Below are 9,313 nucleotides of genomic sequence, written 5' to 3'. Positions count from 1 at the left end.
ATCCCCAAAATGGTTTCTCTACTGTGGTCAAATTATGTCCTTCCTTCATCTCCAAAACGCCCTCCTCATTCCTGCTTCTGTAACTTCACTGTCTCCTGACTTAAGTAAATTCAAGCCCTACCCTTCTCTCAAATCCTAACTCATGTAGGCTCCTCAGTCTCTCCTTAGAACTAACCAAAATCATCTTTGACCTAATTCTGTATGTCCTAAGCATCTCTGTGTATTTTAACATACCAGCTTAATACTTTCATTAATATAACAACATTTTCCTTTGGAATATAACTACTTTGTATTTTTCTTTGAGCAGTGAGGACCAACAAAACCACAGTAATTTTTCCTAAGTCTGAGTTATAGATTTTGGAAAAGTCAAGACAATGATTTTTTTCTCTACTGTAGCAGATTTTAAAAGAAGAAGAAGAAGAAGAAAGTAATCCAAAACAATTAACTTTGTGATAACCTTAGGCCAGTTCTTCATAGATCTAAAAACTGATAGACCTGAAAGCCAAGGACTGCTGGTTTTGAATGAATTTTTAAAGTAATTAACTAACCTAAAATAGTCATGACCCAAGTGCAAGGGGAGTATTGGATGCATAAACAATCTACTACTGTGTGAAGAAGCAAAGGTCCATTATGGACACTTGTCACTGACTCAGTCTGTGACCTTGGGCAGTTCAATTAACTTCTTGATAACCACCTGTCTATTTGCAAATGGGGTGCAAGAGGTACTACTTTTAGGAGCTTTTAGCTCATGGTGAGACATGAATTATAACATTAGGTACAGGCAAATTTTCATCTTTTTTTCCTCTTAGAAAATAGGAGATTATTTATAGGTAATCCATCTTATTCTGAAGAAAAGTTCTAAGTCACTGTTCAAAATACATACTATACAACTTTGATATTTTTAAGTAAAAAGAAGTCAAGGTAAATGGACAACAAGTAGTAGGAAAATAAGAGAAAAGTAGAAAGAATAAAATGATTTAAAAAGCGTGGGATTAATAGATAGAAAGTATGTCCTGAGATGCGATCCAGTTGGTGCAGATGGACTACAAATCTGACTCTGAGATTTCTAGCAGCCAGCTCAGATAGGAGAGCACGATCGGTTAAATGATTCATGAAGTCCATACGTGGAAACAAACCAACTGCTCGAGAGCGAACTATTTCTGGTACCAAGATCAGAGGGAAATTTCCTGTTCTAAACAGTGACACTGAAATGATTAAGAGAAGTAGGCACAACCGTTGCATACATGACATGAAATTCTCCCTTTTAATGTTTTTGAGTTTTTTCTTTTTAGTATTTCTTTCTCCATTCTATTTTTTCAATAACAGAAAGTTCACAGTAAGGCTATATTGGTCAAAAACTTGAGTAGGTAAAAAATAAACTTGAAAGAGGCAACTAGGGAGTGGTAAAGAAACACATTTAGAAGGAACAGGCCAAGAGTACAGAAATGACAAGTTTTCAGGAGAAAGCAAGGGCAAAGTAGGAAGTTAGAGCCATCTGGACAGATTGAGTGCAGTGCCAAAGCCCTGAAGTCGCAGAGCCTGAAATTGACCCAAAAGATAAGGAAAATGAGCTCGTAGTTGGGACAAGGGCATAATATAATTGTAATGAATAAAATTATTTTAACAGCTATATTTAATAGAACCTCTTCTGTAATTTCATTTCATTTATGCTATTTCTAGAAAAAAATGATGTATTTAATTATCTTGTAATTGGCCTGAAAGGACTTCCACATTGAGGTAAAATTAGCTTTGACCATTAGTCTATTTTGAATGAAGTAAAGGCAGTAGGAAAATGACCAAATGGCATGAATAGGCAATTTAATAAAATAGAAATTTGTATTTGTATGGCCAATATGCATAAAATATTCTTCCAGCTTTACTAGAAAATACAAATTATAAGTTACAAAAGCACATTAAAACATCAGTGATATACCAGTGTTGTCTATCAATTAAAATTACACAACAAATTTCTCTTTTAATTAATAATACACAGCACTGGTCTCTCATACCCTACAGGTGGCAGCTATAAATGGACACATACTTTATGTAGTATTTTGACAATATATATAAAAATCTTTAAAACTCAACACACAGTTTAATTTAGCAATTCCACTTCTAAAAATTTACTCTTAGGAAATAATTTCGAACAATGTCAAAGATGTTCACTAAAGAATTTTAAAGTGATTCTTTTAAATACAAAGGCTAGAAATAGCCAATAATAAGGAATGTTGTTAATAAATTATGATTCATCCATAGAGTAGAACACTGCACACTCATAAAAGCTGAAGGTGTCACAGCGGAATTGTTGTCCTGGGGAGATATTTATGAAATACTGTTTTGTGTTAAAATCAGGTTACATTAAGACATACTCTAAAGCAATAGTAGTCAAGATAGTGTGGTAATGGTGTAAATTTAAACAAATAGATTGGTGGAATGAAATAGACAGACTAGAAATAAGTGAAAATATATACAATCAATTGATTTTCAATAAAGGCACAAAGCATTTGAAGGGAGAAAGGAAACCCTTTCAACAAATAATACTGGAAGAACTAGATATCCATGTGAAAAAAGAAATATATCTCAGCCCCAACCTTACACGGCACACCAAAAGAGTCATTCAAGATGCATCATAGACCTAAACAGAAAAGCTAAAACTATAAAGCTTCTGGAAGAAAACATGAAAGAATATCTTTGCAATTTTGGGAAAGGCAAAGATTTCTTTAGGAAACAAAATTTTAAAAAAGTGGCATTGAGGTGAAAAGGATGAACAAAGATTGCTTTGATAGTAACATTTACAATTTCTGATATGAAACAACTTTATTTTCTGTAACTATGTTTGGAAATTGTAATAAAATATTGTCAACTTGAAATTTGTCACAAAACCACTGGTGTACTCGGAAGTGGTCATCCAGTTCAGGAGTATGCACTAAAAGCACTCTCTAAAGCTGTGTCATCCAGTATGGTAGCCATTAGCCACTTGTAACTATTGGGTACATGATAGGCGGCTCATCTGAACTGAGGTACGCTGTAAATCTAAAATACACATTTAGTACAAAAAAAAGAATATCAAATAATTCATTAATAATTGTTTAATATTGGTTACATGCTGAAATGGTAATAACTTGGCTATATTGGGTTAAATAAAATATATTATTAAAATTAAATTTGCCTGTTTCTTTTTACTTTTTTAATGTGGCCACTAGAAAATTTTAAATTACATAGATGGTTTACATTACATTTCTAACAGTGCTGCACTAGAGATTAGATTATATGTTATAATTTTCATAGAATTATTTAGTGTACTGACATTCATATTATTTTACAAAATAACCTTTTGAGAACTGGATTTAATTTAAAATTTGGATGAAATAATCTAGTTATAACGTGAGTTTTTAAAAATGAAAGTCTTGCTTAAAGGGTGGTTTAAAAATATCATTTGAGGATAAATACCAACTTTGCCAACAGAAGTGCATTTCAGCTCCTAAACTATGTACAACCATGTCCATGATAAACCATCTTAGATATACACATATAAAGAATTTGAAGAAGCTAAAAACATTATAGAGGAAAAATGAGGTACCTTGGAAATCTTGCTCTTCCACTGACTTTAGTTGAAAGTGGGCACTTATTCATGTCATGAATATATACTATAGTGACCATGGGTGAAATGTAGCAAGTGAGAAATTATTGTTACTGTATATAACAGCAAACTTTTAAAATTTGACTATAAAAACTTTTACAATACGATTAAAATAATTAAATTTTTTTGTACACAATTTCAGATTTACTCTTGTTTCCAAAAGTTCATTCTTCTATGGTAGTAAATTAATTTCCTACGGTTATTGTAATGAATTACCATAAACTTGATAACTTAAAACGACGGAAATTTATTGTCTCATAGTTCTGGAAGCCAGAAGTCCAAAATCAAGTTGTTGGCGGGGCTGGTTCCTTCTAGAGGCTCTGAGGGAGATTTGTTTTCATGCCTCTCTCCTGGCTCCTGGTGGCTGCCAGCAAGGCAACCCTTGGTGTTCTTTGGCTTGTAACTATATAACTCCAATTTCTGCATCCCTCTTCAACTGGCCTTCTTTTCTATATGTGTGTCTCAAATATCCCTCTCCTTTCTGTCATAGGATACCAATGATTGGATTTGGAGCCTGCTCTAAATCCAGGATGTTCTTCCCTGGAGATCCTTAACTTAATTACATCTGCAAAGACCCTATTTCCAAATAAGTTCGGTCAGATTCACAGGCCCAGAGGATTTGGACTTAGGCGTAGCTATTTGGGGGACACAAGTCAACCCGCAATAGGTGGCTTCGGTCATATATTAATGTTAATACTTAGACAGCATTGGATTAGTATCTGTATGCAGAGCTTCTCTAGTCATAAAGGAGGAGGGTATAATAGCCAAGTTTTGAGCACATCCTGAGAGAGTAGAACACGCACCAGTCACTGCTGCTGCTGCTGCTGCCGGAGCTGCTGGAGCTGACTACCAAAGTAAAGGGTGGAGTGGGGAGAAAGCCTCTTTGTCCAGATGGTCAGAACCATGCCCATGCCCTGCTATGCCATAAGCACAAGCTGCCTTTTGCCTGGTATGGGGAGAATCTGACGCCCTGAGCCCCCTCTCTGACTAGAGGTAGTGCTTTTCTCCCTGGCTGGGTCTTCAGAAACACCAGACAGCCTTAAGATGTGCCTGAGTTTTTATGTATTCTCCATGAGTCTCAATGGAAAGGTACACTCTTGTAGACAGAGTCTGTTTTCACTCTTAAAATTGAGTTAAAGAGCTTGTAAGAGTGAAGTAACCAATGAGAAAGCAGTAAGTTCTTGACCCCAAATACGGTAAGTTGAAAATGGCATCTGAGGAAGGTTTGGTGATTTGTACAGGAGAAATCAGAGGTAGCAGACGACACATAGAGAGACCAGGTTTGCGAGGACAAGCCCCAAGATAGAGGTAGGCCTGAAGGGACAAATGCACAGACTGCACATACAGTGTGAATGTAAGGAAAGGATGAAAATGAGTTCAAATCTGTATACTGGGGAGGGGGGGAATTATTGACAAGACAAGGAAGGCTGCAATGATTGAGTTGTCTTCGTTCTCATCCTTTGTTGGAGGTTCATTTGTTTCCCACTTATTTTGGCTTCTTGTGGGCCCTTTAGCCTGTTAGCACCTTGTTTCACACTAACCGTAAGTGACTGCTATTGCCAGAATGTGACAGATCCAATTTAGGATTTTGCCTGTTAGTTCCCTCAAGATCTGCTGGTTCATTTGCTATAACTTTTTTTTTTTTTAATATATGTTTTTGTGCTTATTAGTGTGTCATTTTAGAGTATTGCTCAAGCTGCTGCAGGGTTCCATGCAGTCTTTAGGGTCTGCAAAGATCTATGCTTATGTAAAAAGTTTGTCTGGTTAAAATTGATTTGTGTGTGTGTGTGTGTGTGTGTGTGTGTGTGTGTGTGTGTGTGTATTTAATTGGTTGCTAAACTGTAGTGTTATAATGATTTAAAAATAGATTTTAGAATTGGTGGCATGTTTTGTAGTATGAATGAAAATGGTCCACCCATTCTAATGTAGTGATTTCAGAAGTCATGTATCATTTGCCAAGGCACTGGTAGTATTTCATGTTCTTGTTCTTATGAGTATTCTATGAGTATTCTAGAGAGATCTTACCAGAGTGTAGGAGTATGCAGAGAACTGATGACCAATTCACTTCTGAGAAAGTTGTGTGGCCACACAATTGACTCTGCCTTTGGGCAGTAAGTTCACCCATTTTAGTCAGCAGATGAAAGGCTTGGGAGTTCCAGTTACCAGACGTGGAAACCACAGAGACGTTGGCATAGGGTTACTTAAAAGAGATTCTTCCCAAGCGGTGACCTGCCAGGGGTTAGCACTCAGAAGTTGTGGGGTGTATCAGGGGAGAAGAGGCAGAGGGGACTGATCTGGCCAGCCTTTACTCAGGGAGCTGTGGTCTGAAGGCCCAATGGGGAGTCTCTGAAGAACCCCTAACAGTGCTGATCAGAGAATACCCACTTCAAACTCCTTCCAGGCCTAAAGAACATGAGGCCATCCTAATACAGTACCAGTCAGATAGGAGCTGTCCTATCCTCTCTTGCTTCCCTCCTTACTCTGTATCCCCAACCCTCCCCGCCCCCCCCTTCCCAACTCTAACTCTGAAGGAGTTTAGTAAGCCAGGAAAAGATGAAGAACTCCAAGAAGGAGTGTTATCATCAGATGAAATTTGAAGTATAGATTGATATATTGGACTAGACTCTTTTTGTATGGATATGTGAAAGTTTTGTTTTTAACTTTTTATTTTGAATTGATTTAGACTCAGGTGTGTAGTAATACTTGTGGTTTTATTTTGCTTTTTCCTTTATGGCTAATGATGTTGAGCATCTTTTTGTGTGCTTCTCTGTCATCCATATCTCCTTTTTGGTGATATCTGTTTATGCCTTTTGTCCATTTTCCAATTAGATTATTATTTTTACTGTTGAGTTTTCAAATATTTTTATATATACCAGACACAAGTTCTTTGCCAAATATGTAGTTTGAAAATATTTTCTCCTAGTCTGTAACCTATCTTTTTATTCTCTTAAAAAGATACTTCACACAGCAAAAGATTCTAATTTGATGAAGTATGGTTTTTCTTTTCTCATAGATACTATGTTTTTGGATTCATGTCTAATACTCTTAAACTTGCTCTATGTCCAGAAGATTTTCCTCTTTGGTTAGAACACTTAAATATTTATTTAATACAAAGAAGTTAGCAAAGGAAGAGCAGAGCATTAAAACAATCTGAGAAAAAATAGAAACCAAATGGCAAAGTTGTCTACATAATCCAATGATATCAATAATTAGATAAATGTGGATGAACTAAACACTTACTCAAAGGCAGAGATTGTCAGGCTAGACCAAAAAACAAGATCTAACTATATGTTGTTTACAAGAGACACACATTAGATTCAAAGACATAAATACTTTGGAAGTGAAACGATGGAAAAATACATTATGAAACAGTAACTGTCAGAGAGCTGGAGTGGCTACAATAATACGAAACAAAATAGATTTTAAGACAAGAAATATCACTGAAGGAAAAAGGGATATTTCATAATTATAAAAGGATCATGATATTAAGAAGTTATAACAATTAAAAGTGTACATACATATCACACAGCAGAGCCTCAGAATATATGAAGTAAAAATGGACAGAATTGAAAGGAGAATAGGCAATTTAACAATAGTAACTGGAGATTTCAACAGCCCACTCTCAATAAATGATAGAACAACTGGATTGAAAATCAACAGTTACATATAAGTCTTCAACAACACTATCAACCACTCTGATCTAACTGACATTTATAGAATACTCAAAATACTTCAGAATACAAATTCTTTTTGAGTGCATATGCAACATTCTCTAGGTTAGACCATACGCTGATCCAGAACAGAATTACATTAGAGGTTCACAAAAGAAAAGATATCTGGTGAAAATCCAATCTCTTTGGAAATTAAGCAACACATTTTTGAATAACCTATGGATCAAAGAAGAAATCGAAAAGAAAACTAAAAATATTCTTAACAAAATGAAACAAAAACACAACATATAAAATACATGGAAAGAATATAAAGTAGTACTGAGCAGAAAACTGATAACTTTAAATACCTACCTTAAAAAAACTTGAAAAAGAGGGCAATCTAAACTAAAAGTAAACAGAAGAAATCAAATAGCAAAGAGTATAGTGGAAATTATTGAAATAGAAAACAAACAAACAAACAAAAATAATAGAGAAGACTAATGAAACCAAAAGTAGGTTCTTTAAAAAGATGAACACAATTGACAAACCCTTACCTTGAGTGACAGAGAAGAGAGGACACAGATTACCAAAACTAGGAATGAAAAAAGGGACACCACTACTGTACTATATAAATTTAAATGATTTTAGGAGAACATTTTGAAATATCTTATGTCAATAAACTAGTCAACTTAGATGAAAAGGACAAGTTCCTAGAAAGACTCGAATAGCCAAAACAGATGCAAGATGAAGAAAATGTGAATGGACCTAATTAGTAATGAAAGATCTTCCCACGTGGAAAAATACAAAACATTGCTAAGGTAAATTTATAAAGACAAATAAATGGAGAAACAAGTTATGTTTTGGTTGGGAAGACTCAATAGTGTTAAGATGGATGTCCTTTCCAAATTGATCTGGAACCAATACAATTCCTTTCAAAATCCCATATTGTAGAAATTGATAACCTGATTGTAATTTTTTTCGATGTGTCAACTTTGCCAGTCCTCAGTCTCCAGCTATTCAATAAAACACTAATTTAGGTGTTGCTGTGAAAGGAATTTGTAGATGTAATGAACGTCTTATTCATTTGACTTTAAGCAGGAGAGATCATGGTAGATAATCTTGATGGGCTTGTTCAATTGATTGAAAGGCTCTGAGTCAGGGCTGAGAATTCCCTGAGAAAAAGAAAAATCTCTGTTTGCAGACAGGAGCTTCAGCCCATGCCCATACGTTCCAGGCTGCCCTTCCTGACCTCCTGCCTACGGGCTTCCGATTTGCTTAGTCAGCCCCTACGAGTCCACAGTCCCATAAACCAATTTCTTGTAATAAATCTCTGAATATATATCACTCCTACTGGTTCTGCTTCTTGGATTGAACTCTGACTGACATACTGCTTCAATAATTGATATGGAAACAGAAAGTGTCTAATTGAGACAAAACAATTTTCGAACAGAACAAAGTTGGAGGACTTACATTACTGCATTTCAAAATGGTGATCATGAAAGCTTGGTATTGGTGGAAGGATAGGTATATAGATCAAAGAGAGAATTAAGAGTCCAAAAACGAACCTTTATATTTATGGTCAATTAATGATGCAAATCTATATATACACAAAGACTTGTACGCGGATATTCATAATATCATTATTCAAAATAGCCCAAAGTGGAAACAACCTAAATATCCATTGATTGGCAAATAAATAAACAAAACTGTGGCATGTCTATAGAGTAGAACACTATTTAGTAATAAAAAGCAATGAAATACAGATGTATGTTGTTACAACATGTATAAATTTCACAAACATCATGGTAAGTGAAACAAGCCAGACACAAAAGACAATAAATTGTATGATTCTATTTATATGAAGTGTCCAGAAAAAGAAAATTTATAGAGACAGAAAGTAGTTCCTGGGGCTGGAGAGGGAGCAGAGATTCAGACCAAATGGGTTTGAAGGAATTTGGGGGAAGTCATGAAATTGTTCTAAAACTGGTCTGTCACAATGGATGTATAATGCACTAAAATATAC

Source organism: Rhinolophus ferrumequinum, chromosome 3 (assembly GCF_004115265.2).
Source record: "Rhinolophus ferrumequinum isolate MPI-CBG mRhiFer1 chromosome 3, mRhiFer1_v1.p, whole genome shotgun sequence".
Classification (NCBI taxonomy): Eukaryota; Metazoa; Chordata; class Mammalia; order Chiroptera; family Rhinolophidae; genus Rhinolophus; species Rhinolophus ferrumequinum.
Note: the sequence above shows the minus strand (reverse complement) of the source record.